This window comes from Anser cygnoides, unplaced genomic scaffold, assembly GCF_040182565.1.
Source record: "Anser cygnoides isolate HZ-2024a breed goose unplaced genomic scaffold, Taihu_goose_T2T_genome scaffold_71_1, whole genome shotgun sequence".
NCBI lineage: Eukaryota > Metazoa > Chordata > Aves > Anseriformes > Anatidae > Anser > Anser cygnoides.
The window spans coordinates 455,133-479,612 of NW_027103085.1; the positions used below are offsets into that span (position 1 = coordinate 455,133).

General features: G+C 44.7%; 1 protein-coding gene across 4 annotated transcripts in view; it reads right to left on the minus strand.

Annotated features, from left to right (window-relative positions):
* Nucleotides 1-24,480, minus strand: part of LOC136789574 (uncharacterized) — a 266,555-nt gene that overhangs the window by 158,857 nt on the left and 83,218 nt on the right. The gene's annotated exons all lie outside the window — the stretch shown is intronic.

The following is a 24,480-nucleotide window of genomic DNA, read 5'->3' on the forward strand; positions in this document are numbered from 1 at the left end:
AGCTAAATCAGACAGCTTTATTTCCTCTTTTTGGGGTGGTTCACCCCGATGGGTGAGTTTTACAATGCATAATAGCTATAGCAAAAGGGATTTGTATACTCTCAAGTAAACTCAAAATTTCTTCCTTATGCTTTATCTCTATCCCTTGTGCAGACAGTAGTCCTCTCTCTTTCCACATGGCTCCATGTGCATGCATTACTCCAAAGGCATATTTTGATTCAGTCCAGATGTTTACACATTTGAAGCAATCAAGCTCCGGTTTACTTTTTTCATGTCAAGTTGAGAGAAACATGTCAAGGTTGACCACAGCTCTAGTCTTGAGGGTCACATCATCTGGTTCTGTCAGTGCCATCTGATACTTTAACATTCTGCTAGGGGAGAGACAATGTTCCCCCTTCTGATCCAACACTGTAGTTACCATGTCTGGAACATAAACAGTTATTTTCTGTCCCATGGTGAGCTTCCGGGCTTCTTGTATTAACAATACTGTAGCAGCCACTGCTCTCAGGCATCCAGGCTGTTGCTGACTTACTGGATCCAATTGCTTGGAAAGGTATGCCACTGCTCGCTTATATTCCCCCAAGCGTTGGGTCAGGACACTGAGGGCTACAGCCTGCCTTTCACAGGTGAACAGTTCAAAAGGCTTTTCTAAATTAGGCAGCTCTAAATCCAGGGCTTTCATCAAACCTTTTTTAAGCTGAATATGTACATTTCAACTTTCATTGGTCCACTGAAGGGGGCCTTTGGATAACTTCAATAGTTCTTATAAAGTTTTCACCATCAATCCGTCATTAGGAATCTGTATGCGGCACCATCCCACCATTCCCAGGAAAGCCATAAATGAGTATTCCAAGGTTCTGGGAGTTGGCAAATAGCTTCTTTCCTTTCATTACTTAACTGTCTCTGTCCCTTTAAAATTTTAAAACCTAAATATGTTACAATTTCTTGTGCAATTTGAGCCTTCTCCCACTGAGACCAAGGAAATTTAGTAGACTAATTTGTGAGTAAGGTAGCACCAGACATACAAAGTTTCTAAACTTCCTTCTATCTGAATAAACATAGTCAAGGTTTGGCCTATCTGTTCATAAAACATTTCAGCTTTGACTCTATTGTTCTATCAGGGAGAGAACCATATGTCCTTCTGGCTCAGTATTATATCAGTACTGTAATTTGGTTTTAAATTATGTGATTGGAATTACTCTGTCCATGCTCAGTTATTTGTTGCTATATCCCCAGCAGTAGCATTTGTCTACTAGATTAAATTTTTGGAAGAGAAGTTTTACATCTGGAAGTTTCATTGTAGTTCTCAGTTTTAGGGAAATCAATTTTAAGTTCAATGACATGAATGAAACTGAGAGAACCCTGTATTTGTCAGATCCACTGGAAATCAAAGGCTATGATCCCAATTTGTACCTCTATAGTGTATTAAATGCTTCTAAAGAAAAATAGGGCATTTGACTACTCGGGAACTCAAGATCTGAAGCAAGTATCTGTACATGACTGACTAATACTTTGTATAAAACAAATTTACAAGCACATTAAGCTTGACGAGTGGTGGAATTAGTCAAATCACACAGAACAGGTAAAGAAAAAAGCAGCAGATTAAATATTCTGAGGATGTGCCCAATCGCTGCAGACTACACAAAAGCTTTATACATATGCTCAAACAGTTCATTTTTGCCTTCTGCATTTGAGTATCCCGCCAATTGTTTAATGTTGGAATGAAAGTGATTATGCATTCCTTTGTACCCATTTGGGGGGAAAAATGTCTGTAGAACAAAATCCTTCAAATCTCATAATTTTGTATTTAAAGTATTTAATATCACTGAGTATTAACACTTATCTGACAGAGACTGTAAACAGCTTGTAAATACACCAAAATTACTACAGACAGAGAACTGAGCACCTAGGATAATACATCCACCTTGCCTTACTTATTGCTTGACCTGATACCAACCACTTTAGTGCTTATGTAAATAATGCTAACTCATACTTATCAAACAAAAGCTACTACATTTCTAGGTTGTGTATGTCTCCGATTGAAGTTTCTTGCAAAGCCTCACCTAATTCAGCTATAAAATGCTATTTGAAAGCATGGGAGCCACACATTTTAAAGAATAAAAAGCAAGCAAAAGGCAAGCAGTTTCAACTGACACGGAGCAGCTGTTAGTGAGTCACAGGAGATAGGCACTTTGGTTTATCCACAGTCAATATCAGAAAAGTTTTTAGCATCATTGGTGAACCATAAGTCCAATCCAGTGCAAGCTCAGCTGCCCAAGGAGTCATAGAATCATAGAATGGTTTGGATTGGAAGGGACCTTAAAGATCATCTAATTCCAACCCCCCTGCCACGGGCAGGAACACCTCCCACTAGATCAGTTTGATAAAAGTCCCATCCAGCCTGGCCTTGGACACTTCCAGGGATGGGGCATCTGCAACTTCTCTGGGCAACCTGTTCCAGTGCCTTACCACCCTCACAGTAAAGAATTTATTTATAATATCTAATCTTAACCTACCCTTTTTTAGTTTAAAACCATTGCTCCTTGCTGTATCACTCCGCTCCATGACAGAGTCCCTCCCCAGCTTTCCTGTAGGGAAAAAGGAAAAAGAAAGGGTCAGAAGTTTAGCAGCAAGGAAGACTTCTGGCCTTCATCAAAACACCACCAGAGTATGCCAGGTACAGCTTTCCTGTACCTTTAGGTACTGGAAGGCCCCTCTAAGGTCTTCCCGGAGCCTTCTCTTCTCCAGGCTGAACAACCCCAACTCCCTCAGCCTGCCTTCATAGGAGAGCTGTTCCAGCCCCTTGATCATCTTTGTGGCCCTCCTCTGGACTTGTTCTAATACTTCCATGTCCTTGTGCTGGGGGATCCAGAGCTCATGTTAAAGGTTAAAGTAATTGGGAAGGATGTCCAATTAGCCGTTATAAGCCACGTTCAGTGTTCTGAACTATCACGATTACAGATTCACAAATAACATAATACACCCTCAGTCTTTTCGCATTCCATGAACTACCACAGCCACACTTAAAAGAGTTTGGTCATGTTCAATGAGAAGTACCACGGCTAGATTTACTGAGTAGTGCAATTTATTAAAGCAATGGGTACACAGGTTCTTTGAATTGCAGGTGATAAATTCACTGTCTGTAAAGCACATACAAATATGAAAAGTATGAGTAACACAGCCTGGCTATAAACACGTTAAAAGATATGAAGCTCCTCTATAGAGATTTCTAAGTTTCCTGGGGATGCACTTGGTATAACCAATTGTTCAAATCTTACCCAAAGGTGTCCCAGTGCAGGGGAAGAGAGGCTCAGCCCATCAACTGATCCCAGAAGTCAGAAGGTATCTTTCCTTATATTATGGTATCTTCCCTAACATCCTCTCTCCCTTAAGCTAATTTATATCATTTTCTATCTTTTAGGTGGAGCTTGAGTGACTCTAGTCATGCATACCTTTGTTATGATTGGTGTTAAATTTTCTCACTTTGCTTTTAAAGGTATAAACTAGAAAAAAATTAAAGTGCATGCTCAGTGAGGTGTGGTTACACCTTGGAGGTGGGTAGCTTTTGGGGTGGAGGTGTGTTTTGGTATTATAATGATATTATAATGGGCAAAGTTCACCAAAAGTACAGCATTTTGTCAAAAACATGACAGGCCGTTGGCTCAGGGTAGCAAATGTGCAGCTTATCTGTTCCAGTGTGCACAAGAACAGTCAAGTTCCCATCTTATCACAGAGCCTGGCTGCGGTGTCTCCACTCTGCTCCACACTCCGTACTGTTCCTCTTAGAGTCAGCACACCAAGTTCCCTTGGTGAGATCAACATCTATGGTTGGAGGCCTAGGGAGCTTCTATGTAGTGCAGCTACGCTCCACCCTGAAAGCTTCTTCAGTGCTGTACCTTTTCTTTAAAATGTAAATAGCATCTTAATTTCCAAGTCACCTCAGGCAATTATTCCACACTATCTCATGAGAGCAGAGTAGAGGGAGAATCACCTCCCTCAACCTGCTGGTCACACCTCTTTTGATGCAGCCCAGGATACAGTTGTCTTTCTGGGCTGCAAGCACACGTTTTCAGCTCATGCTGAGCTTCTCATCAACCAACACACTCAGGTCCTTCTCTTCAGGGCTGCTCTTATGTGAAACTTCACTACTTGAATTGCCTACAACTGAGAGATGTTGAAGAAACTTCAAAATTCAGTACTCCTTGAAGAAAAAAATAACTGTACTATTGGATGAAGAAGTAGAGACACGTTATTTTATCAGTCATAACTAGACATATAGGACATAGGCTTTGATTACAAAAGGTGTTTCCTAGGTGGTTAATGTCTGTTTTGTTTTGTTTTTTTAACTGTTAATGATATAACTGGATGGAGTTCAGCTCCAGGTTGGTAGACCAGAACTGAGGTGTCAACATACAAGTGGCTAAGCAGATGCTAAGAGTCTCTGATTGTTTTTAAGTCACCAGAGACCTAGGCTTTGACTGAATTATTTAAACAGGCATTGTCCAAATTACTTAAATGGGCATTTAGCACTTTTAAAATTGCCTTAGGACCTCCTACTAGCCTTCACACTGCTACTAAGGACATGGGTCTCCTATGTCAAGTTTATCTGCCTCATCTGAACACCTACAGTGTCCCAGAGCATTTCAGGGGATGTTTAGATACGTATGTTTATCTCTTAGTTGATATATTCAGTGAATCCAGGGGGAGGAAATGAATGTCAGATTTGAGACTTCTGAATGGAGCTGGCAGATATGACAGGATCCACACATTTTCATGTATTTCTAGAGAGGTAGCTAGATGCCAGCTGCATTATCCTATGGTATCTCAAATGACAAAAAATGTTTGGCTTAGTCTGTGACTAAATAAGTCTCATGTCCATTCACTATAATGGAAATTCAGACATCTAGCTGACAGACAGATCATTCATATTGATATCTAGATTTAAGTGACAATATCAAAATGTACTCTAATTCAATGGGATAGATTAATTTGCTTTATTGTATAAATAAATGATGCCTTTCCAAACAGCAAAGGCTGTGTACCCAAATGACACTCCAGATAAGGCATAGGTCTCCCACAAAATTCCCATGCTATATAAGCCTTCCCTATATAGGGATCTTGGATACCTATTGAGACAGGGAACAAGATAAAGGATGTTGATTTTGCAGGTCTTAGCTAACACAGCTGTATGTTAACCACAAGGACAGGATGACACTAAAGATAAGGGAGTAAAAGAATGTATGCACATAGATAATAGAAGCAGCAAAAACTGGCTTGGACTGCTGAAGTCTGTCAAAGAAAGAAAGGGTCAGACGTTTAGCAGCAAGGAAGACTTCTGGCCTTCATCAAAACACCACCAGAGTACACCTGACAACCACCCAAGGACTCTAGCACACATGCGAAAAGGGGCGGGAATCTATGTTAATGATTCTTCAGAGACCTGAAGAATATGCAAGAGACTTACAGGGAAGTGAGATGAATATGTATATATCCCATTAATATAAGCACACTGGCAGTAACCCTTGGTGTGTGTGTGTGTGTGTTAGGTGGAGCAATCCCCCCCCACACCCAGCACCATAATAAAGAATACCTGCTTAATAACTTTGGTTATTAAGTTCTGACCGCGTCAATTTGGCGACCCAGGTGGAGTTCTCTCTGTCAGGCTTTGGGAGCCGCTGAGACATGGGACTCTCTAGCTTGCTCTTGTTAAACTTCATTTGGCTTCTTCCTGCCCAGCTCTCCAGCCCGCCCAGGTCTCGCTGAATGGCAGCACAGCCTTCTGGCGTGTCGGCCACTCCTCCCAGCTTTGTATCATCGGCGTACTTGCTGAGGGTGGACACTATTCCCTCGTCAAGGTCGGCGATGAAGATGTTGAACAAGACCGGACCCAGCACCGACCCCTGGGGAACACCGCTAGTCACAGGGCTGCAGCCGGACTCTGCGCCGCCGATCACCACCCTCTGAGCTCGGCCGGTCAGCCAGGTCTCAACCCACCTTACCGTCCACTCGTCTATCCCACGCTTTCTCAGCTTTGCTAGCAGGACGTCGTGGGAGACAGTATCGGAAGCCTTGCTAAAGTCAAGGTAGATGACATCCACTGCTCTCCCTCCATCAACGCAGCTGGTGATGCCATCATAGAAGGCAACGAGGTTGGTCGAGCACGATTTCCCCTTGGTGAATCCATGCTGACTACTCCTCATAACCTTCTTCTCTTCCAATGGCTTGGAGATGGCATCCAGAACAAGCTGTTCTGGATAATACAAATATATATAGTCTCTCTATATGTAATATATATATATAATATATATAGTAATAATAATGTTCTGGATAATATAAATATTCATATAAATGGGTTCTGCCTCTTTATAGCTTGATGGCATTGCAGTACATTGTGCACAAGTGTCTACTAAAGCCTTATACTTCTGTGGATCTGACGTGCCAGGCCATCGAATCCACACTTTCCAATAAACCCGATTGTCCCTTTCCTCCCCCTGGCTCGGCTCTGGCCAGCAGCAGGTCCCTTTGGAGCTGGCTGAAACTGGCCCTTATTTAACATGGGGCAGCTTCTGTACTCTTTTCACAGAAGCCACCCCTGCATTCCCCTGCTACCACAACCTTGCCACGTAAACCCACTACATCTTTGAAGTACCCTCTCCTGAGGTAGTCTATGCCAAGGATGCACGGAGCATCCGGGCCAGTCACAATGGTGTGCTTTTTCCACTCAGTCTCAGTTAGACTCACTTCAGCCTCCAATACAGTTAACTGCTGGGATCCCCCATCACTCCAGAAATGCAGATGGGTTCTGCCCCTCGGTAGCCTGATGGCATTAGGGTACACTGCACACAGATATCTACTAAAGCCTTATACTTCTGTGGATCTGATGTGCCAGGCCATCAGATCCACACAGTCCAGTAAATCTGGTTATCCCTTTCCTCTGGCTGGCCAGAGGCAGGGCTCCTCTAGTCCTGGTCATAGTATCCATAACTGTGTCTGGGGGACTGCCCCCTGGAAACTGAAGCAGTAATTTTTTCAGAAGACCCCTCTTTTCCAGTTGTTTTTCCTTGCAACTCCCCCACCCGTGCCTCTAAAGTCGAGGTAGATTTTCTATCCCATTTTCTCATGTCCTCTCCATGGTCATGTAGGTAAAACCACAGGGTGGCATGGGGTGTGTACCCACTATATCTTCTTTCTTGAACAGAAGGACTCTTACTCCTGATATCTGAGACACTGTTTCGTACAGGTGGGGAGGAAGATATATTCTCTTTAAGTTGGTGGACCTTTGGAGAAAGTTTCTCCACAGCCAAGATGCAGGCCCGTAGGGAAGAAGAGAAACTTTCTTCGTACTGCCGGAGTTGTTTAGCCAGTTCATCCACCATGGGTTCCTCATGGTCTTTCCAAGTTATTACTGCCAATGAGCTGGCATATGATGATGGTGCACTCTGTACAAAACTCTGCCATATGGTTCATGTACACCTGACTTCTTCTGGATCTTTGAGTATCTGTTCATTGTCCAGGTCATCATAAATCACCTCCAGCATAGCTAATTCCCTCAGGTACTGGATACCCCTCTCCATAGTGGTCCACTTGCTTGGATGACACTAATCTTCCTTGAAAGAATAACCTTCCCTTCACACCTGACAGGAGACGCCTCCAGAGGGTGAAGATTTGTGCTCCTTTTCCAATTGCTTTATCAATGCCCCCTTCCCTAGCAAGGAATCCCAGCTGCCTGGCTTCCCTGCCCTCTAATTCCAGGCTATTGGCCCCATTACCCCAGCAGCAGAGCAGGCAGGTGACAATGGAAAACTACTGAAATCTTTTTGCATATCTTGTAGCACACCTTGGGATAGGGATTGGGTAGTTATTGATGCTTTTATGGTATCTTCCTCTTCATCCTCCTGTTCCTCTGATGGCCCAGCCATGTTGGAGTAGCCTGCCTTGTGTTCTTCCTCCGTCCCTGTCTGAGTAGGAGTTCCTTTCCTTTCTAAATAACCTGACTTTCTCATCCGTTGCTTCATCTTGCATATAGGGGTGACAGATACTGGCACGGGTTTGTTCTCTGGCCCAGCCATGGGGCCCATTTTAGAGTTTGCAGTGGCCACAGGGCCCGACTCAGGGGTTGGAGTGGCTGCAGGGTCTGTCACTGGGGTTATAGTGACGTTGCAGCTACATAAGCATAGGCCAAGCCCCAGCATGTTGCAGTGATTTGTGTCTCTTTGGAATTGCCAGGGTGATGACACCCCTTTTTCAAGCATTCTGCCAGTTTTTTAGGATTCTGCACTTGTTTACAGGTGAATTTCCAAAGCACTGGAGGTGCCCACTGCTCTAGATGCCTGCCCATATCCTCCCACACTCCCTGCCACTCATAACTATCCTGCCTCAGGACAGATCTCTGGGTGGCATTCCTAAGTAGTTGTTTAACCTTAAACAAAATCTGAAGTGCATTCAGGAGAAATAACAATAGGAACATTCTGGTTTGAACATCCCAAGGATATTCAAAGTCTTGAAGAGCTATCATAACTCGCCTGGAGGAGAAGAGGGTGGCGAAGGAGAAAGAGAGAGTGAACAAGTGGGGAAAAGTATCACCCCTTGTCTCCCCCATAGATTGGCTCCCTGAGGAGAAAAGGTAAAAGGTGTAATTATTAATAGTTTCTGATATATGGCTTCCGAAATATGGAGGTAACGGCAATGCTGAGTACAAATACCAGATTAGTCTCATGACTAGTAATTTTATCATATCGTAAGCCAGTGTTACACAATACAGCAAAATAATAAACTTAAGCCAGCCCCTGGAAACGATAAACAGCGTGGCAGGGAACACATACAGTAAGTAATGTGCTATATAATGCATTTTGGAAAACAGGCACAGCAAACCTGAGATCAAAAAAAAATCAACATTGTGATTAGTAACTATTAAACTGATCTAATGCTTATAACAATTTTATTTTAATATGCTCTGGTCAGATCTGTCATTATCTCAACCCTTTGTGCCCCGCATTGGGTGCCAAAAGGACTGTAGTGGTTTAACCCACCATTCGCTCACCTTCTCCCCTTTGTGGGATGGGGGAGGGAATCAAAAAAAAGTAAACGCTTGTGGGTTGAGATAAAGACAGTTTAATAGGACAGAAAAAGAAGAGAAATAATAATAATAACAATGATAATAGTGATAATATATACAAAGCAAGTGATCTCCAATGCAATTGCTCACCACCCACTGACCGATGCCTAGCTCGTCCTGGAGCAGTGGTCCCCTGTAACTCTGGCCTGACACCCTGTATAATTGTTTAGCATGACATCACATGGTATAGAATATCCCTTTGGCGAGTTTGGGTCAGCTGTGCTGGTTCTGTCCCCTCTCATCTTCTTGTGCACACTCAGCCTCCTCACTGGCAGGTCTGTATGAGAAGCTGAAAAGTCCTTGACTTAGTGCAAGCATTGCTCTGCAACAACTAAAACATCAGCATGTTATCATCATTATTCTCATCCTAAACCCAAAATACAGCACTAAATCAGCTCCTATGAGGAAAACTGAGTCTATCCTAACTGAAAACAGGACAGTGCTGTAAAATATCTCCCCATCCTGGTTTTCAGCATCTTGTTAAAATGTTCTGTGACAGAGGCTTTTAGTTCATTATTAGCAACAAAATAGTGAACAATACACGGCTTTAACAGCTTGTTTACAGGCTGGTTCAAAAAAAATTTCCCCCCTCTGTACCAAGAGCTTTTTTTAATCTATTCTCAAAGCCCTCTCTGATATGGTGCAGCTGTGCAACCTGACATCATACTGCTGGGAAAGTGTAAAGTCTAGAACATTCAGTGTTTTATATTCTTGCATCCTAAGAAATAATTAATTTATTTCACTTGTAAAGTCTGTGTTTTCCTAAGCTGCTGTGTATTACCAATTTTGGGTTAAATTCTAATTTGTGTTCAAAAGAGAGACCACATCATGGTGTCTAGAACAAAAGAGAGATTTGAGGTTATGACCAGATAGTCACAGACGAAATTTGAATAGTAGCTGAAATTACGAGAAGGGGTGTGCTGGAATTGGCTAAAGTAACTAGGAAAAGAAAACTAACATTCACATTTTAAAGAAAATGTACAGCATTGAAGAGGCTTTCAGGGTAGGGTGTAGCTGCATTACCTGAGCATTCCCTAGGCTTCCAACCTTAGATGCTATCACAGTGGGGGAACCTGGTGTGTTGGCTCTAAGGAACAGTACGGAGCGTAGAGTGGAGTGGAGACACCACGGCTAGGCTCTGTGACCAGGTGGGGACCCGACTGTTCTTGTGCACACCGAGACCAATAAGCTGCACTTTTTGCTACCCTGAGCCAACGACCTGTCATGTTTTGACAAATGCTGCACTCTAGTGTACTTTTGCTCATTATAATATCCTTATAATACCAAAACACACCTCCATCCCAAAAGCTACCCGCCTCCAAGGTGCGACCACCCCTCACTGAGCATGCGCTCTGAATTTCTCGGAGCCTATACCTTTAAACAGAGACGGGAAAACTTTTCACCAATCATAACTAAGATATGCTTGACTAGAGTCACTCAAGCTCCACCTAAAAGATAGAAAATAATATAAATTGGCCTAAGAGAGGGAATGTCAGGGAAGATACCACCATCAGGGGAGATACCATCACGAGGGAATACACCATCCCGAGGACCTCCTGACTTCTGGGATCAGTCGACGGGCTGAGCCTCTCTTCCCCCCCCTTGGGACACCTTTGGGTGAGATCTGAACACTTGGTTATACTGTGTGTCTCCGGGGAAACTTAGAAACCTCTATAGAGTCTTTGTGCCTTTTAACGTGTTAATTTCCAGGCTGCGCACCTGTGTATTTCATGCATGCTAGCTTGCTTTTGCAGACAGTAACTATCGCCAGCAATCCAAAGAACCTGTGTACCTGTTGCTGTAATAAATTGCACTTAACTGCATTGTTCCTAGCCGTGATAGCTCTCGTTGAACGCGACTAGAGTAAGGGCGGTTATACGTTACTGGTGAATCCGTGACTGTGGTAGTTCAGTACCCTGAATCCGACCGGACCCGTAACGGTTAATCGGCTACACCCCTTAACGCGACAGAAGGGGACAGATACCTGCATACTGCTAAATAGACTTTGATCATGAAACAATTAAGGACATTCCTGCCAGGATCCTGTTCCAGCGTGGGCTCTTCATGTGCTGAAGTTTCCTTCAGGGCATAGCCCCCTGCTGTGGCACGTGTTCATCCATGGGCTGCAGTTTGGTTATCTGATCTGACATGGTCCTCTCCACAGACTGCAGGGGGAAAACCTGCTCCATTGTAGTCTTCTTTGCAACCTGCAGGGGAATCTCTTCTCCAGTGCTTGGAACACCTCCTCCCCCTCCTTCTTCTCTGATCTTGGCATCTGCAGGATTGTTTCTCTCATTTTTTTTCTCACTCCTCTCTCTCACAACTACTGTGCATCATTTTTCACCCTTTCTTGAAATGTTATCCCAGAAGCACCACAAATTTCACTGACTGGCTCAGCTTTGGTCAACAGTTTTGGAGACGGCTTGAACCAGTTCTCTCCTACAAGGGGCAGCCCCTGGTCTCTTCTCACAGAGGCCACCCCTGCAGCCCCCCCGCTACCAAAACTTTGCCATATAAACCCTATATATATATATATATGTAGTAGTGTATCTACATAAAAATAAATAAAATATATATTTGTGCATATTTATACACTATTTTATTTATATATTTCTATTTAAGTATACACTGTATATAAATGTATATATTTTTATATCTAAGCACATCCTGATCCAAAGGGAGCAGGGAGCCAATCACAAGGCTGCCTGAGAACATGTGGGTATGACAGTGACAAGAAAAGGGCTTTTAGCCAGTCACAGAGCAGTATGAAAACACATGGGTTATGGTATTTAACAAAATTGCAGCTCCCTTCCATAAAATGGTGGCTGAAGCAAAATGATGCCTCTGTGTATGTAGGGAAAAGGTCAAGGCCTTGGCTAAGCCCTGCATAGGATGTCTCCATATGTCTTACGTGACTTTAAACCAAAATTCACTTAGCCAAATTGGGGACTCTAATCCCTTTTTTAAACCAAATGGGGACTCGAACCCCTGCCTAGGCCCTAAACCCAACCCTGCGTAGCTTTTGCTGCATCTTACAGGCAGGTAAGCAAATTTTCCAAAAGAATTCCTTTATACTTACAAAACAGTGGGTTTTGCTCAGGGGCTCTTTGGTCCGGGGATTGAGGTCTTCTCCAAGAATCTCTAGGTACCAGCTGAGGTTCCATGATCCCAGGAACCGTTGAGGCTCAAGAGCTAAGTCCCACCTGAGTCGCCAAATTGATACTGTAAAAGTCGGTCAAAGAAACTCTCTAAGACTCTATTTGGAGTTTTAGAAAGCAGGCATTCTTGCACTCACTTCTCTCACTTTTCTCACTCACATTTCTCTCACATCCCTTATCACCCACAAGCCTCTGGGAAGGTTGAGAGGTACAAAGGACTGTTAAAGACTATGTTACGAGCATTGGGTGCTGGGACATAGAAACAATGGGACGGAAATCTACCAGAAGCCACTTGGTTAGTTAATACCAGAGGGTCTGATAACCATTCTGGTCCAGCTAAAACAAAGCCCCTACACACGGTGGGAGGAGCTAAAGTCCCTGTAGCGCGTGTAGGGAAGTGGATGGGGAAGATGGTGAGGGCTGCTCCTGCCGTGGGAAAAGGCAAACCCACTCGTGGGATTGTCTTCGCCCAAGGACGGGGGGCCACCTGGTGGGTGATGCAAAAGGATGGGGATATCAGGTGTGTGCCTCAAGGAGATTTAACCTTGGGAGAAAACTAATCTGTAATCTAAGCTATGTGTTGTAGAAAGACACTGCAGAACCAATGACAGGTCGACTTCTCAAGGAACCGGGCAAGTGCAGCAACGACTCGAGCTAAGCTGGTGCTGGCATCCAGACATCCAACTCCGCCTGTCCTGAGTGACCACTTTGGCAGATGAAGCTGAAATCATCAACAGTTCTTATGAACATTTTGGGAAGAGACCTATAGAATGAGAAAAAGTACCTATCTATAAATCTGTTGAAGGACAGGGAACAGTGGTGATGAGAATACTTATACACTAAAGTACGTGGGACCTGAAGGTGACACAAATGTTATGGAATAAGGGGTGGAGGTTGTACTGGGTCTGTCTGGGATGGAGTTAAATTTCCCTGCAGCAGCCCATACAGTGCTGTGCTCTGCACTTGTAGCTAGAACAGCACTGGTATCACAACAGCGTTTTGTCTTTTGCTGGGCAATACTGGCACAGCATTAAGACTCCCTCTAAACCCCCAGCACAAGAAGACCATGGAAGTATTAGAACGAATCCAGAGGAGGGCCACAAAGATGATCAAGGGACTGGAACACCTCTCCTACGAGGACAGGCTGAGGGAGTTGGGGTTGTTCAGCCTGGAGAAGAGAAGGCTCCGTGGAGATGTTATAGCAGCCTTCCACTACCTAAAGGGGGCCTACAGGAAAGCTGGGGAGGGACTCTTTATCAGGGAATGGAGTGATAGGAGAAGGAGTAATGGTTTAAACTAAAAGAGGGTAGGTTTAGATTAGATATAAGGAGGAAATTCTTTACTGTGAGGGTGGTGAGGCACTGGAACAGGTTGCTCAGAGAAGTAGTGGATGCCCCATCCCTGTAAATGTTTAAGGCACGATTGGATAGTGCTTTGAGCAACCGGGCCTAGTGGGAGGTGTCCTTGCCCATGGCAGGAGGGTTGGAACTAGATGATCTTTAAGGTCTTTTCCAACCAAAGCCATTCTATGATTCTTTGATTCTATGATTCTATGACTCTTCACCAGCAGTGGCAACAGCCTAAAACCATTGGACAGCTGTATTTTTTTTTCCAAATATTAATTTGCATTATTTTGCATTCCCCCCTTAATTTCCATTCCCCCTCTAAAAGACATCTAGACATAGAATCATAGAATCATAGAAAAGGTTGTAAAAGACCTCCAAGATCATCTGGTCCAACTATTCCCCTACCAACAGTGTCACCCACTAAACCATGTCCCTAAGCACCACGTCCAACCTTTCCTTGAACATCCCCAGGGATGGTGACTCCACCACCTCCCTGGGCAACCCGTTCCAATGCCTGACTACTCTTTCTGAGAAGAAATGTCTCCTAATTTCCAACCTAAACCTCCCCTGGTGTAACTTGAGGCCATTCCTTCTTGTCCTATCGCTAGTTATCTGCGAGAAGAGACTGACCTCCAGCTCCCTATAACTTCCTTTCAGGTAGTTGTAGAGAGCAATAAGGTCTCCCCTGAGCTTCCTCTTCTCCAGACTAAAGAAACCCAGTTCCCTCAGCCACTCCTCATAGGACTTGTGTTCCAGGCCCTTCACCAGCTTCGTAGTCCTTCTCTGGACACATTCCAGGGCCTCGATGTCCTTCTTGTAGTGAGGGGCCCAAAAGTGAAGACAGTACTTGAGGTGCGGCCTCACCAGAGCAGAGTACAGGGGGACAATCACCTCCCTGGTCCTGCTGGCTATGCTATTCCTGATATAAACCAGGATGCCATTGGCACACTGCTTGCTCATGTTCAGGTGAGCATCGACCAACACCCCCAGGTCCCTTTCCTCTGCACAGCTTTCCAGCCACTCTGCCCCAAGCCGTTAGTGTTGCATGGAGCTGTTGTGGCCAAAGTGCAGGACCCGGCACTTAGCCATATTGAACCTCATCCCATTGGCCTCTGCCCATCCATCCAACCTGTCCAGGTCCCTCTGTAGGGCCTTCCTACCCTCCAGCAGATCGACACTTCGCCCCAGCTTGGTGTCGCCTGCAAACTTACTGAGGGTGCACTCAATTCCCTCATCCAAATCATCAATAAAGATATTAAAGAGGATGGGCCCCAGTACCGACCTCTGGGGAACACCACTCGTAACTGGTCACCAGCTGGATTTAACTCCGTTCACCACCACTCTCTGAGCCCGGCTGTCCAGCCAGTTTTTAACCCAGCAGAGGGTACCTGTCCAATCCATGGGCTTCCAGCTTCTCCAGGAGAATACTGTGGGAGACCGTGTCAAAGGCCTTGATGAAGTCTAGGTAGACTACGTCAACAGCCTTTCCCTCATCCACCAGGTGGGTCACCCAGTCATAGAAGGAGATGAGTTTGGTCAGGCAGGACTTGCCTTTCATGAACCCATGCTGACTGGGCCTGATCCCCAGGTTGTCCTGCACATGCTGCGTGATTGCATTCAAGATGACCTGTTCCATCACCTTTTCTGGAACCGGCTTCAGGCTGACAGGCCTGTAGTTCCCCAGGTCCTCCTTATGACCCTTCTTATAGATGGGCGTCCCATTAGCAAGTCTACAGTCATCTGGGACCTCTCCGGATGACCATGACCGCTGATAGATGACAGAAAGCAGCTTGGCAATCACATCCACCAACTCCCTCTGCACCCTCGGGTGGATAACAAGGTTGAACAATCTAAGTGTGATGTGCTGCACATGGGTTGGGGCAATCCCAGACATGAGAACAGACTGGGAGAAGAATTCATAGAGAGCAGTGTGGTGGTTTTACTCAGAGGGTGGTGAGGCACTGGAATAGGTTGCCCAGAGAAGTTGTGGATGCACCATCCCTGGAGGTGCTCAAGACCAGGTTACATGAGTCCCTGGGCAACCTGATCTAGTGTGTGGTGTCCCTGGCCATGGCCGGGGGTTGGACCTAGATGATCTTTGAGGTTCCTTCCAACCCAAGCCATTTTATGATGCTATGATCTATGAGTGGTTACTCCTATTTTCAGTTCCTTCAAATAAAGAATTCTTTAAAAAGCTTTGACTAATTATTTCAATTTACGGAGCATACAGTGTAGCAATGATCTTTATGTACATTTAGAAAAATATTGAAGTTATTTTGAGAGATGCTCTTTCACAATTACTACCTGATTAGCTTCTATAAAACGATTAAATAGTTTACAGCAAGTTATATCACAGAATGGTTGAGGTTGAAAGGGACCTCTAGAAGTCATCTAATCCAATACCCCTGCTCAAGCAGGGACACCTAGTGAAGGCTGCCCTGCTATGTGGGTGTGAAGCATTTTTTTTGTTTTGTTTTGTTTTGTTTCTAACAAACGGAAGTAGGTGGCTTCTGCTTTACCTCTGGTCAAGGTAATGCAGTTTCTTCTACTTTTAGGTGGGGTTTTTAAAGTAGTAGTCATTCTTCCCTGTACTAAGGTAAGTGGTTTTTAAGAACTTTTTTTCTTTGTGTGTCTGTCTGTGGATGACTTTGATCTGATACGGAACTTGCACTTTGAATATGAGGAAAAGTATCAGTCTTAATATTTGGCTATCTTCTCGTGTACCTGCCCTCTGATTGCAGAATGTGTCCAGAATAACAATACAAAGGGACTTCTCATGGAGCATGAACAAACAAATATTTTAAATTCAGTATCTATCTTAACTGAGTCTCAAATCAGGCTATACTTTGTTTTGTTTTTCAGAGTAATATAATTGAAAGTGCTTCTCCTATATTTGAGGAAGAACAAATTGCTGGTTGGATGGTGGATTAATAAGTAGTTGCCATATTACAAGAGTAAGAAGATATTTGGGGATTTGGGAAGAACTGGATTTTCACCCTAGTTCAGCAGCTTTGCTGCTCACTTAAACACAGATGAATGAAGACCCCATTTGGAAAATCACCAGGTCAGCGGTCCAGAGCTGATGCAGGTGAGGTGTTATTGAATTTGTTTTCATTGTTTGTTAATTGGTTTTTAGTAGGTAAAAAATATTCTTAATACATAAGAAAATATATAAAATAATGGCTTTATGAAGCTGTTACTGTTTCCTTATGTTTTTTTCTGCTTGTTTTTAAAGATAAGAATTATACTTTGATTATAGAAATTGTAGAATTGAAAGGTTATACACAAATTTTAATTAAGCTGTACAGACTTACATATAAGAAATTGTACTGGTTTTGGCTGGGATAGAGTTTATTTTCTTCATAGTGGCTCATATGGTGCTATATTTTGTAGTTATGACCGAAATGGTGTTGATAACGTACCAGTGTTTAAGCTATTGCTTAACAATGCTTATGCAGCATCAAGGCCTTTTCTGCTTCTCATGCTGCCCTGTCAGCAAAGGAAGCTGGGGTTGCACAAGAAGTTGGGAGGGCACACAGCCAGGACAGCTGACCCAAACTTACCAAAGAGTTATTCCATACCATCTCATGTCATGCTCAGCAATAAAATCTGTGGGAAAGAAGGAGGAAGGGGGGATGTTCAGAGTTGTGGTGTTTGTCTTCCCAGAAACTGTTACACATGATGAAGCCCTGCTTTCCTGGAAATGGCTAAACATCTACCTGCCGAAGGGAAATAGTGAATTAATTCCTTATTTTGCTTTGCTTGCAAGTGCAGCTTTTGCTGTGCCTATTAAACTGTCTATCTCAACTCACGAGTTTTCTCTTTTGATTTACCTTTGTGAATCTCTCCCCCATCCCACTATGTGTGTGGGGGGGGGAGTGAGCAAGTAGCTGTGGTGCTTAGCTCCCTACCAGGGTTAATCTACAACTGAAATGCTTGTTAGTAGTCTATAATATCAAAGGTTTAACATAACAGGAAGTTAACTAAAATTCTACAAAGGAGCTTGTGATAGGACTAGAGTAACATTTTGCTCATCCCAGAAGTGCTTGAAAATAAACAGTAATGTATTTACCATACATATTCACCACTGGAGGCCAGTAACTAGCGGAGTACCCCAGGGGTCAATACTGGGTCCAGTCCCTCAGGTGCATCCCATCGGGGCCCATAGATTTGTGGGTGTCTAGCTTGCCTAAATAACCTCTAACCCAGTCCTCTTCGACAGGGGAAAGTCTTCCTTTCTCTGGGTTTTCTTTCTTCTTTCCTGGCTCAGTAGTACGTGTAGTGAAGACTGAAGCAAAGAAGGCACTCAGTAACTCCGCCTTCTCTGTATCCGCCGTCACCAAGGCACCCGCCTCATTTAGCAGCGCACCCACGTTTTCCTTAGTCTTCCTTTTGTTGCTGATGTATTTGAAGAAGCCCTTCTTGTCGTCCTTGATGTCTTGCTAAATTTAATTCTAACCAGGCCTTGGCCTTCCTCATTGCATCCCTGCATTCTCTGACAATGTTCCTAGACCAACTGGTCTGTCCCTTCTTCAACATCATGTACGCTTTCTTCTTCTGTTTAAGTTTTCCCAAGAGCTCCTTGCCCATCCATGAAGGTCTCCTGCCCCCCTTGCTCGACTTCTTTCTCGTAGGGATCCACCAGTCCTGAGCTTGGAGGAAGTGGTGCTTGAATATTAGCCAACTCTGCTGGGTCCCCTTTCCCTCTAGGGCCCTGGCCCAGGGGATTCCTCCAATTAGGTCCGTGAAGAGGTCAAAGTTAGCTCTTGAAATCCAGGGTTGCCATCCTACTTTTTGCTCTGCTTCTCACAGGATCTTGAACTACAACATCTCATGATAATTGCAGACGAGACTGCCCTCAACCTTCACTTTTCCAACTAGACCATCTCTGTTTGTTAGTACCAGGTCCAGCAGCGCCCCTCTCCTTGTTGGCTCACCTACCACCTGTGTCAAGAAGTTATCCTCAGTGTTCTGCAGTAACCTCCTGGACTGTTTGTTCTGAGCTGTGTTGTCTTCCCAGCAAATATCGGGGTGGTTAAAGTCTCCCCTAAGAACCAGGGCCTGCGAACGTGAGGCAACTTGCAGCTGCCTGTAGAAGGCCTCATCCACTTCCTCTTCCTGATCCGGTGGCCTGTAGTAAACACCCACCAGAATGTCACCCCTGTTGGCCTGCCCTTTAATCCTCACCCATAGGCTCTCGACTTGCACTTCATCCCCCCCAGGCAGAGCTGCATACATTCCAGTTGCTCACTCACATAAAGAGCAATTCTACCACCTCGCCTTCCTGGCCTGTCCTCTCTAAAAAGCACAAAGCCATCCATGGCCACATTCCAGTCATGGGAGCTGTCCCACCATGTCTCAGTAATTGCGACAAGATCATAGCCCTGCAACCACACGCACACCTCTACTTTCCCTTGTTTATTCCCCATGCTGCGTGTGTTTACATAGAGGCATTTGAGTTGGGCTCCCAATGCGTCTTCCTTTCTGGATGGGGCAACTATAACTCGTCCATGTGGGCCTACGGTAGCTCTCCTGTCAAGCTCTGTTCCCTCTCTAGACTGTAGACATCCTTTGCTGGCTGTGATGTTCAGCTGGCATGAGTGGAATGGCATGTCATCCCGTACCTTATTGCCAGCATCCCTAATGATATCCCCCTCCCTCATCGAATCTAGTTTAAAGCCCAATCAATGAGCCCTGCCAGCTCATGACCAAGGACCCTCTTCCCTCTTTGGGAAAGATGAATCCCATCTGATGCCAGCAAGCCTGGTGCCATGTAAGGCTTCCTGTTGCCAACGAACACAAAATTTTGGCGATGACACCAGCCATGGAGCCATGTGTTAATGGACGCTATCCTTCTTTTCCTGTCACTGTCAGTACTAGGGAGAACGGAGGAGAAGATAACTTGTGCACCTGAATTCCTGATCATCCATCCCAATTCCTTGAAGTCCCTTTTGATTGCTCTCGGGCTACGCGTTGCCACTTTTCCTCCCAGATGTAGGACCAGCGATGGGTAATAGTCCAAAGATCGAACCAAGCTGGGAAGTCTCCTGGTGATGTCCTTAACCTGGGCCCCAGGAAGGCAGCAGACTTCCCTTTGAGGAGGGCCCCTTCTACATATTGGACCCTCTGTTCCCCCCTATTGTGAAATCACCCACAACTAAAACACACCTTTTTTTCCCCCTGCTAATGGTTGTGATATGGGGGGTTGGCCTTTCTGACCCTGGCAATATCTCTGGTGGAGAGGGATTGTCACCTTCTCCATCCATAAATTGCCTTTCAGCCTCCATGGCCTCATACCTGTGGCTCAGGGCTACCTGATAGGGTAAGATGGGTGAAGGCGGATTTCTCCTGCCACCTCGAGTCTGGATTGTCTCCATTCATTCACATCCTTGTAGCTTCTGCCTTGTGTCTGCTGGGGGATGGATACTGCATTCCCTTCTTGTTGGCAAACTCCTCGTGCCTGTTCTTGTTTGACAGAGGCCAGGACTTGGCAACTCCAGTCTACCTCCCTCTCTGAATCCCAGATGCCCCTCAGTTTTTCCACCTCTTCTCATAGCTCAACTACCATGCTGAGCAGGTCTTCCACCTGCTCACATCTCATGCAGTTGCTATCTCTGCAGCTGCCCAAAGGTGGTGTGAAGCTTTGGTACTCCCTGCAGCCTGATACCTGGACGGCTGCATGCTTTTTCAGAAGCTCAGTTTGGGTCCCCACCTCCTTTTTGGCAAGTGTGGATGTGGCATACTGGTAAGAGTCCAATGGAGGTGTGAGAAACAATCTGCAGCCAATAACACAGGCTCAGGCAAGGAGCTCAGTTAAGTAGCAGTTTTATTCATGATTGCAATGGCGGGTGTCCTGCAAACAGGAGCACCCAGCAAAAGTTTATCATAACCTTATATTCCCTATTACACAGTGCTTGATTCCTCTCTTGTTTCATCATTGGCTGAGTACTACAGGTTCACAAACTACTCGACGCTTATCATTATACCATATATGTACAATTATATTTGACCAACTGTTAATTTTTCCTTTTTTTTTTCCCCCCTTCTTCTCTCGTGACTAGAGAGCCCATGATTTTTTTGTTTTTACTGATTTTGCACTGCTTGTCTTGTTTTTCTTAGCTATCTGCCTTATTTTCGGACAGTGGGACCTTCCACTGTCCCCTTATCTGCTTAACATACTCCCCACTGTTATGCCACTGTTATGCCTCTGCAGTCACTTTTGAATATGCAAGGTTAGTGGATTTTCCACTGTAAAAACACAACTTTAATTCTTACAATTCCCCTTCTTCTTTTCTTACTCCTATTGTTGTTTTTGTACCTCTTTACATCCCCCACTACTGGGTTTTTCCAACATTAGGGTGCAATATTTTTCTTCAGATGTCATAGAGGGTGACAGATACACAATGCCATTATTACTAGAATACTAACAAATAGATGCTTGAGCCAATCCCATCCAGGCAACCATGAGGTCAATTTTTCCCAAATGTCTCTAAATCCCCAGGAAATTTCATCTTCGGCCACCTCATGTAAGATCTTGGTTTTCTCCCAAATATTTTTGAGATTAGTCTCAGTTTGCCCCGTTTGGTCTACGTATGTACAGCAACTGGCATTAATTATCGTGCAAACCCCTCCTTGCAAGGCCAGTAATAAATCCAGTACCATTAGATTCTGGAATACCATCTTTGACAGACTTGTCACCTCCTCTTGCAATGCCCAGATCACATCTAGAGTGTTATTTTCTAATTCTTCAGCTATAGCTGAGATATTCACAATAGCTTTCTCTAATTCACTCACCCCTAACCAAGGGATAAACCACCTCACAGAACTGTGAAATACCCTATTCCTTTTTACTAGAGGATAAGCTGGAGTGCTCTTAATTCTGCATATATGGGTCCCAAGGGGGCTTTGGCTTTGTATGTCTTCAATAATAGTTACATTGGAGTTATTGTCCCCAGGGTGCAAGCTCCCTTCCATCCTAGGGGCATTGCCTTCCTGGCTTTATTACCACATAGCCAATACCATCCTTTGCCATTTGAGACAATATATTAGCACACCCATAATTACCATATTTGGTACAGTATGTATAATTCCCTACCTCACAGGTAACATTTTGACACCCAGGGTCAGTATTATTGCCCCCTGAATTTCCATCGGTATGAAGAATGATATACATACTAATATAAAAACCAGAATCCCCTGGGGACACTCTAATTCTATGTAATCCAACTCTTTCCCCCAGTTACATGTGGTATTCATTATTTTTTTCTTAAGGAGAGGTTAAAGGTTAGATTACTACTATGATTCATACCTCTGTGGTGGTTTACTCAGGTGGGCAGCCGAGCTCCATCTCAGCTGCTTTCTCACCCCCCCCTCCTCAAAGGGAAAGGGGGAGAAAATACAATGCAAAGGGCTCAAGGGTTGAGGTAAGGATGGGGAGATCGCTCAACAATTATTGTGACGGGCAAAACAGACTCAGAGTAGGGAGATAGTAAGATTTACTGCCTATTACTAACAAGCTAGAAAAGTGAGAAACAAAGGAAAGTCAGGACCAGTCAGATGGTCAATTAGGACCAACAAGTACTTAAGTCATCCTACTTTAGGTAACTCAATAAAGTCTACCTGTATACTTTGGAAAGGTTGAATCCCTGGCTCTAGAGGGGTCTAGGTGGGTTACAGATGACCTTTTTATTTACCTTTTGACATATGGTACATCCTCTGCATATTTGCTTCACTAAAGTGTATATTCCTACACAGACATACTTTCTTAGCACAACATCACACATTGCTTGCACCCCCCAATGACTCCCTTGATGTAAAACAGTTAATATTTGCCTCATTAGTGCTTTATTCAGCATTTCTCTCCCATCAGGGAGTATCCATTTTCCTTTGGACTTTGTGGCTCCTAATTCCTTAAAAACCTCTTTCTCTTAAAACTTTTTAGTTCTTTCTTAGTTTTGTGTAGGGGTAGCTCAACAATTCCCTGAATCCTCTCTGGATTTATTCTTTGTTTTCCCTCAGACACTAGATGCCCTAAATACTTCTCTTTCTACATATTGTAATTTATTTTTCAATACTGTCAAGCCCTGTTTTCCCAGAAAGTTGAATAGCTTGTTAGTGGCTTCCTTCACAACTGTTTTCTCCTATTGTCCTGACAATAAAAGATCATCCACATATTGTAACAGTAACACCTCCTCGGGAGGTTGGAATTGCTCCCCGCACGGCCCCGCAGAGAGGCTCATGGTGGAGCAGGCTGCTCCCCCTGCAGCCCATGGTGTACCACGGTGGAGCAGATCTCCATGCTACAGACTGTGGAGAGGAGCCCACGCAGGAGCAGGTGATCAGGGCGGGGAGGGATCTGATGCCTGTGGGGGTCCCAAGCCAGAGCAACCCACTCCCAATGGATGGACCCTGCGGCACAGACCCACACCTGGAACAGCTCCCAAAAGAGCCGCTGCCCATGGAGAAACCCACACAGGACCAGCCCACAAAGGTTGGCACCCCGTGGGAGGGACCTCACACCAGAGCAGGGGAGAGAGTGACCATGGAGGGGTGGTGGAAACGAAGCACCACGGGCTGACTGCATCCCCCACTCCCGGCCCCCCTGCACCACTCAGGGCAGGGAAGAGGTAGAAGAGAGTGGATAGGGGTAGGTGCCCCCAGCTTGTTTCTCTGTTTCTCACCACTCCAGCCTGTCAGAAATAGGTAATAAATTTTATTAATCTTCCTATGCTAAGTCTGTTTTGCCCGCGACGATAACTGTAGAGTGATCCCCATGTCCTTATCTTAACCCTTGAGCTCTTTTTCATTTATCAGGGTCTCTCAGTGGGACTAGCTTTCTGAGAAGCCCCGACTCCCCTATTCTGAATTTATAACAGCAATCTCTCCTCCTTCTTCCACTCCGGATACTCCTATTTGAAGTGGCCAGCCTGGCCACACTTAAAACATCTTCTCAAAGCCTGTCCCTGCTAGGATTTAGGCTGCAACACAGGCAGCTTTCCTTGCCTGCCATTCCTTCGTCTCTCTTCCTCTCCTTTCCATCCTGGACATGACTCCCCCTGAAGATTTTCTTCCTCTTTCTCCAACCCTCTGCCTCACTATCCGGTCCACTCTGAAGACCATTACTTTCGTCTCTGCTTTTCCTTCTCATCTCCTCCTCCCTTCAGGGCCTCCCACAGTAGGGCCTCCAGTGACTGTTCACTCCATCCTCCCACCTTCTGGAGCTTTTTTCCTGTGTATCTGGCCAGGCTTTAATCACAAAATCACAAAACTTTCAAGAGGCCTTGGGATACTGGGTCCTCAGGATTCATCCTCGAGTACTTTCTCATTCTGACCCCAAGTCTCTCATATGATTTCTGTGTTGCGCATTATTATTATTATTATTCCAGCCAGGATCGGCAAGTGGGTATTTCTGCTCTGCTGGTATTACCCCTGGTCCTGGAGGATGAGCTCTTTCCCATTCTTGTATAGCAGCTCTCCTCCTGATCATTCCCCTGTCTTCCCCTGTAAACAACATACTTAGTATAGACATCATTTCCCCCCAAGAGTATAAGTTAGGCCCTAGGAACTGGTCTAATTGTTCAGCTAGCCTGATGGGGTCCTCAATTAAAGACTTCATCTCCTCTTTAAAACCCCTAACACCTCTCTGCCGGTAAGGAGAGGGGGGAGTTCACCTAAGAGGATACACAGTTAGTGTTAGTACTGTTAGTATCAGGGAAGGCAAAATTCTCAGTATCTCTTCTACCTTGTTCTAATTCTTACCAGAGCCTAGAGTACGCTCCTTCTCTAGGGACAGTGTTAATTGCAGTCCCTGTCTCCCTTCCTGGAGCGACTGCTGCTGCCACCGGTGCAATATTAGGATTAT